Below are 8,362 nucleotides of genomic sequence, written 5' to 3' on the forward strand. Positions count from 1 at the left end.
TTGTGGCAAAGAAGTGGAGTGTTAGGCTGGCAAAATTTGAAAGCCAAAAGAAGAATCCAGAATGGGATTTCCATTGCTATTAACCAATGAAATTATCAATGTTTAAAGGACATTAAGTCAATGGATCAAGATCTGTCTAAAATAAGAAAAAGCATTTTTTCATGTTGGCTGGTAAGACTGCCTTTATGCTTATTATTACAAAATATAATTCAGTATGGCTGAAGCAGAGAGAAGATCTTGCCTGCAAGGAGCATGCTGATGGCCTAGTGCCTCATCTGGATATTCTTTCTAGTAGAAATGTGTTGCCCCTTCTTCACTTGAATAGAAAATGCACAAATCAGTAATGAAAAAAGTCCAGAAATTTAGCAATGACCAATCAATTGGGCTGCTTCTTATTGTGGGCATCTAGTATGGGAACCCTTGAACTGATTTCAGAGGAGTTTACATGAGTTGTCTCTGACAGTATCACAGGTTTTGCACCCTGAAGTGAAGGCATCACAGGTCACTCTGGGAAGCCTTACGCTAATTATTAATGTTAAACCTGTAGAGTCTCTGTCCCAATCTCAGAGGGTGCCCAAACACAGCATGTTGTTTACCTTCATAAACTGGTATTTTTGATGGCACATCTTACCTTCACTAAAAACCTGTTGTGTAGACTCTACATCCAAGCAGCCACTTTCCCCCAGCTGTATCTCACCAAGTTGGTTTGCACCGTGTGCCAAATGCAGACCTGGAGATATCACAGGAGCCCCACCCCTGCAGCCATGCTGTAATGCAAACCTCTTGGCATTTCTAAAAGAGCAGTTCCACATATCAAAGCATGCTTGTCTCAATTTGTGTTCAGATTCTCTCATCTGCTGTAACAGCTGTCCCTTAAGTAGCACAGAATAGGCTCTGTGGACAAATCCCACCATGGGAATTCTCCTCCGAGGGAAATCTTGCTCTGTGGTAATTAACAGCTCACATGCTCAGACTGATGCATGCCAGGCATATCAAGCTGGGGAGATGTTAAAGGAGCCTTGATATGGAAAGTTGACTTGCTTCAGATATGGGTGTAGGACAGCACATGTGTAACTCTTCTACATAACTCTTCTACATATGCCAATGCAGCACACAGGAAGATGTACAAATTGGGTGTCTGAATGGAACTGAGAACTGGTATTCTTAACTGCTTGGCTTCAATTTGTTCTGTTCCTTTGTGTAGCTTACCTGGCTGTCTCATTATTTTCCAACTGTGAGTGAGAGAATACTTCTCATACTTTTACTTTTCTACAGATGTTGGGGCTCACAGCAAGGCTTGGATTCACGAAATCTCTGTTAGAGCTTTACTGAAAGCTATTGTGCAAGGGGTCTAATTTCAGGATGACCTCAACTCCTGTGGCATACTTTTCCTCTGATAAGCAAGTGGTGAGGGTTTTTTTTTTTCTATTTTTTACCCTGTTCAGAAGCCATTGTCATAGCAACTTCCCCTTGAGTCGTCTTTAGGTGGTTACTATTCACCCTCAGGGCTATCTATGTAACTGCTCTGATTTTACCTGAAAAATTAAATGACTCTTAGCTTTAGGGAATAAACAAATATCATCTAAAAAAGCATATTTGTATGCTCACATACTGCAAAAAACACTACTGCTTCTACTGTGATATGATAAATAACCAAGCAGGACAGTCTCATTTAGAAAGATAATAGTAGAGAGTTAATAATTTTTGGTTTTGAATTTTAGTTTTTCAAGAAAGCAACTATAACTGAAATATAGTTATAGCTCAATATAATAAGATGCATAATACGAAAATCTAATAAAGGCCAAAAACCTGAGCAGCTCTCAAAATGGAACAAACATGATCACCCTAAAACAGTTCAAAGCCTGAGAGAACTTAAAACAGCTTGTAAAATTTAACGGTTCTCCTCCTGTCTCCCCATCTATTGCTACTGCAGCTGTTCCTGCAAAAGATTCATTCTGCAGAAGTTAGTTTTAATACCAGTTGCAAAAGGAGACTAAAATATTTTTGCTATGATCAGTCTAGATGAATTTCACACCTCTCTAACAGAACCAGCTAGGCCAACAGCAGTGAAGTCACACTTAATCCTTGTTTTGAGGGTCTAAGGGAAACATAAACCCTGTGCTGGTTCTCAGCAGAAGAATAAATGCAGGGCAAAATCTGTCCCTTTCTTTTAGCTGCTGGGAAGTCTCGCAATAAATAGGGGTAACAAAAGGGAATGCAATATACAGCAATTTGCAGATCACTGAGGCTGACTCAGCAGGGGCTCTCTGTGGTACCAAGTGTGAGTTGTCACTGCTGTGGGCTGAACCCTTTCCTCCCCCGTTTTCACAAGGGCTGTTCAGGTCGCTGCTCCCGCTGCTGCACGGAGGAGGTGACAGGGACCAGCAGCACCGAGAGCTTGTGGGGTTTCTCCATCCTGGGCTCATGTACTTGAGGCTGGTCTTACAGCAAGGACTTCGGCATGCTTGTTCAGGCTAATTGGCTTGACAGCTAATTAGAGCTCACAAGCCTGAAGCACAAAATAAACATGACATTCCGGCATTTCGCTCATTTTGGTGAAGCCTATTCATGTCACATAGATTGAAATACCTCGTTGATCTCGTTGATCTTGTTACCCATATGACTGCCCTGAGCACATGATAATGCCTCTTCTAATGCCAGGAAGCATATGAATTACACAATTTAAGTCACTGCAGTGTTAACACGGGTCATCCCAATGGGAGCTCTCCCATTTATTCAGAAACGTGTTTGAAGGATTGAACTAAAATGATTATTATTAAATGGAAGGACACACATATGGAAGATTGTTTGCAGAGCAACTATCACAGTGAAGTTTTGAACTGGATGCAATGAGTACTGAAACGGAAATAGCCACTAAAAATGACTGAAATGATGATATTTTAATTCATAGGAAAATGAAAATATGAGTGTGAATATCAGTGTCTGATTCATGAATTGTGGAAAGAATAACCTTGATACAGCTGAGCTGATTCTGCTGCACATTATGGAAAGACCTGCCAAATTTTACTCTATACTGCTGAAAGACATTGTCTTCACTGTTATTAGAAAATAAAATTACCAAAATTAAAATTAAAAAAAGAAAACAACAAAAATTTATCCATCAATTTACTCATAACTGAGCTGTACTTTTCCAGGTCCCAACAGGGCACCTGAAAAGGAAAAGGCTGACCTGACGTCTCCACATCCAGTTTTCATGCCAAAACACAGAAGATGCACTGCAGCGCTACAGTACGTATTTGTCAGTTTGAATTGAGTTCCAGAAAGTTTTTGGGCAAGTGTAGCTGTCTGTTTCTTCCGTGGCTGATTTCCAGACTCTGAATGGAATTACACAGGCACTGCAGTTGTATGTAGGCTCATTTATTCTCTTTCTGGGTTCAGTTTTGCCTTAAAGGGAGGCTTCAGACATGTAACATCATCTCTGAGTCTGTGCAATAAGAATGGTTATTCCTCCTTATTCAATTAATTATTTAGAAGACTAGATGAAGCAAAACTGCCTTTTTGTGTGTAATTTTATTTCCACAAGTGAAAATGCCACCATATCAGGTTCATTGTAAACTTACTGTTGGTACATAAATGATCACAAACACTGCAGACAAACTAGAGCCTTTACCTTAGCTGTTTATGAAAGATTCAGATACCACAATGACAAACATCACAGAAAACATTACAGTTACAAAACCAGAGGACTTTTCTCTACCTCATTAGGCCATAAAGTATTGTTTTTAAAGTATCCAATTTCTTAAGTAACCATGTGAAAAGGAGAGGCAAAATAGAGCTTTTTGGATGGATGGTGGTTACAAAGCATTTCAGTATCTGGTTCAATGAGACTGATCTTGATTAGGACATCCAAGTCCCATTATAGTACAAACAGATAACACATCTAGATACACTTTCTACATAGGTAGGATTAATGCATCATTCCAACCAGGATTCTAGGAAGAAATGCTTACCAAAATCCTTTTGTATCAGAGATGTAAAACCTCAGGCAATAAGGGAAGCATTAAATGACTTTTTATGGAAAAAAACCCCCAAACTTCTTGTTTCAAAGGCAATTACTACAATTAAGTATGAAATAGTACCTTCCATGCCAGCAAGTCACTCCACATGAGTTCACTTGGCCAGAAAAGTGCAGTTTATTCTTAAAACTGGAGCTAGAAGAATGCAATGTTCAATCTGGGAAGATTTCAGCTATGTGTTGATTGGGTGAAGAGTTGCTAAGGTTAACAGGAGCTTTTGAGAGAAAGGGAAGGGATAAGAGAAGTAGATGTCATTTTCTTAGGTAATTGTTTCATTCACAAAAAACAGAGACAAGAAGCACGTGTAAGAGCCCTGGGGATTTTAAGTCTTTTATAGGGGAAAAATTACCCTAACTTTCCTTGAATTAGTAGGCAGGGGTTCCCATGGGCCCAGTTCATTCTACCCCTGCAAGAAGAAGGGTAGGTGTTATTCAAAAGCCACTTCTTTCATATTGCATGGCTTTTCCTCTTGGGTTGTTTCAACAGGATTTTCAGTTCACTGTCATAGGATCAAAGGCTATTTGCCCCACACACTTTAATACAGGATTGCATTGTTTCTAATGACATACCAGCTTTGATGCAATTAACAAGTCCTTAAGGAAATGAAGGATGTTTAGTGTGACCTCTTCTCATGTAACACAGTTTATTACTGATTTTTACCTACTAAATCAAAACCACTATTTCTTTGTATTACATATATAAAGAATGAGCAGGGCTGAAATTAAACAAGATTCTTAGTGAACATACCTTACTGAAAGTAGTAGAGGCATATTTCAATATTTTACATGGCATGCTTAAATTATATTAGTTTTTAGACTACTTTTCACAGTCTGTGTGATTTCCCCTTTATAGTTGCATTCTCATGGAAAGTGGTAAAATGCTTGTGATACAGACTCTTTTGAGCCTTTTATTAAGTGGCTTTGTCTCCAGCTGAGGGAAAAGAAAAATATGTTTCATATACACAGGAGGATTCTGGGGATCTATTTCATGGCCTGTCATCAACCTGGTAACAAATATTATTATTATTATTATTATTATTATTACTATTGTTATTATTAGTCCTCCAATAATTCTCCAGTGCTCAATTCATAAGCAAAACCCTCAAAACTTCGTGCCAGAGATATTAAAGGAACCAACCTCTAAGCCCACCTCATTAGAAGGAATTGCTGAAGAATATGTCGTGCCTCTATACAGATTGCCCCTGTAAGGCTGCCAATGTCAGCAAGACCTTGGGTGCATCTGTCATGCTTGTGACTGTAGACTTGATACATTTTCTTGTGTGTGTTTGCTCATGAATACAAAAAATTTCTAACTTTTTTTTTGTGAGTGTGCTCCCTTTGCTTCTTGCATTATATAAAAACAAGCAGCTGGAATTAGAAGACAAAGTCTCTTTTCTCCTATCTACAGGATTTTTTTCTGATAATTGAGTTGATATTGAAAGTCAAATTTTTTTTTTGTCTGAGACTTCAGGTCTTGAATTTATTGGATAAGTCAACAAATAAATTCCTTTACATATATTAGCTAAACAAAATAAGGATTTTGAAGCAGTAATTGTGTGGATTTTCTAGACCTGTTATTTTACTATCTCAGTGTAAAAATGTCTATCAGATACTTTTCTTGAAAGGTTTCTTCAGGACAAGAGTGCCTGTGGTACTGGTGGTTGCTTGCATTGAATTATTCCCTAGTTCCCAAGGTGGTCAGTGACAGATTTCTTCTCACTGCTAGTCTGAATACTACTGCAGCAGGCTCAAACACTCAATTTTGTGCAAGAGTGATTCCATATTAAGAGTGTTGACTCTGTCCAACAGATCTTGTGATCCTTTAATGGCTGCTATTGCCTTTTGCCACCTATTTGTTTTTAATCTGCTTAATGTATGCCTTATCCTGCAGTGCTCCCAAAGCTAATAGTTTATGAGATATCTTATTGCAGTGGGGCTACATGACTTGCATAAATCTACTAAAACAGTGGCCTATTGCATATTGCCTTTAAAATCTAATAAGCATTCAACTTTATTTCTCAGCCAGCTGGCAGACTTTTGTGATATCACTCTGATTTTATGATGAAACACTGATGTAAAGCAGTGCTAACTAAAGCTAGCTAAACTGAGATCACAAAACTGAATCTAAGAATCAAAGGTCAAGGAAAGGTTTATATAGAGCGACCCAAAAAACATGCAGAAAACGAATGTGATGACAGCCATGGGAATGCCACCTTGAGATCCCAGCCTGTTCTGCTGCCTTTATGTTCATGTTTGTTCTGATCACATGTCAGAGAAGGATTGAGCATTGACATTGTTTAATGTCAGTGTCCATGGGGGTATCTGGAGTCTGCATGAAAATGTTTTTGTGGTCAAGACATGGAAGTTGAAATCATGAATCCTGACTCCAATACCTCTGTCAGAGCTCTAGAAGTAATCCTCCAAATGGAACCCATTCCTCCCACGGAGGAGGGAACCAATCAAAGTATGCATGATCTGCAAAGCTTACATTGTAAAACGTGTGAAAGGGAGAAGAACTAGTTGACCCAACAGATATTTTCCCTTCTGGCTTTTGCATTTAATGAGAAAATGATAAATAATCTTTCCTAGCAATCCTATTTTTCAAATAGACATTCTACTGCAGGAAAGAACCAGAGATTCTCTTCAAAAATAGAGAAGATGAGAGCTTTGTGACCAATGATATCCAGTGCCTGGAATGCCTGGAATATTAAGTCCTCTTCTTACAAAAGGTAATGGAAGAAAGCATAATGATAAATGAAAAAAAAACAGCCATGCCTCGCTTACAAATGTTGATTTGTCCAAAGAGGATATTTCAAATGTGAACCCCCAGGATAGAAGGCACATGTGCATTTTAATCAGAGCTGAATGGTTAATCACAGAACTGGTTCTCAGACATGAAAGGGCTCAACCCTGTGCTCATCTGCTGCTGGGAGGCTGCCTCCCTACCTAAGCCTGGGTATGGAGGCTATGGTTTTTGAATCTGTCAGTCATAAGACTTCCAGCCAACCTAATTCACAGCCCTAGACAGTTACCAGCCAGGACTCCTGTTAGGCTCAACCTTGCATGTTTCATAGAGCCAGTTCTGCTACAGAGTGTTGTCATCCACAGAGATACTTCCCTGACTCAGCAAAGGCAGAGAGGAGATGTACTGTAATTTTGAATTTAAATTTTTTGAGTTGTCTAAGTCATCAAACAACTCTTCTTGGGATAAATAACAGCCATCATATGTCTTTTTACGACAAAAGAGAAATTGATGTAATTCATGTCAGACAGATTGTGCTTTGCTGTGTAATGGGAAGCCGATGTTGGATTTGAGATTTGGTGAATGCAGTCTATCAGATGGTTTACCAAATCGAATACCTCTACTGGCACCATCTTTTTGGACAGTGATACTATCTGCTTTGGGATTGAAAGCAAGAGCATTCCAGCTTTGCCATTGTTTTTCACATTGATCTGTAAACTAATGTGGTTTAAAGTTGGGACAAAGAACTGCAACGATATTTCGGAGATACAGCTCTTAATAGGATTGATTTAGTTCAGCCCTGTAACAAGGTAACTTTTTTAAAAACTCCTGGCAGTCAGATGTAGTCAAGGACAAGTCAATTTGTTTTAATGCACATGGAGTAGGGAAGAAACTAGTGTCTCTTGTGGGAAGGAGTGAGCTATCTGAGAAAAAAGTGATGTAATTGATTTCCAAATCCCCCTACAAGACTGAACTGTTATACACCTGCTGAATTTTGTGCACCTCTCAGACTTAGCACTTTTCCTTTCCTTTTTTCCCCCTCACTCCATCTGTTCGTATAGCACCTGTACTTCTATGCCTCACTGACTCTCCATCTGTTTCCGTAATTTCTATCTTTCTCCTCTGCTTATGGCCCTTGAAATTTATAATAGAAGTAGGGAGACATTAGGAATGAATGCCTCAACATGTTCATCTGACAAAGTCTTTACACTAATGCTTTCAGTTCCTGCCTGCTGCAGGAACTCAAGCCTGTTCCTGCCACTCCAGGGCAGCTTTAGACGATTTCTAATAGCTCACCATCTGGTTCCTATAAACAGTTAAACCTTATTTCACCCAGCTGCTGCTGCTGATGCAATTTGTACCTTTGTCCATCTCCATTCTTCATTAGAGAGTACGATCCAGCAGCAGGATCACTGTAGACCACTGTGACCTGGTTTCTTGCTGCCAATGACTGACTGGCTTAGCTCATGCTATACTAACAAAGTAGGTTTCATTCCCAGCTGGATGTTACTAGCCTGGAGAAAAAAAAGTATTTCTCTTTCTTTGTTGATATTGGCCACTTTAAAACTTCACTCTCACCCCTC

The sequence above is a fragment of the Aphelocoma coerulescens genome, chromosome 6 (genome assembly GCF_041296385.1).
Source record: "Aphelocoma coerulescens isolate FSJ_1873_10779 chromosome 6, UR_Acoe_1.0, whole genome shotgun sequence".
Lineage (NCBI taxonomy): Eukaryota > Metazoa > Chordata > Aves > Passeriformes > Corvidae > Aphelocoma > Aphelocoma coerulescens.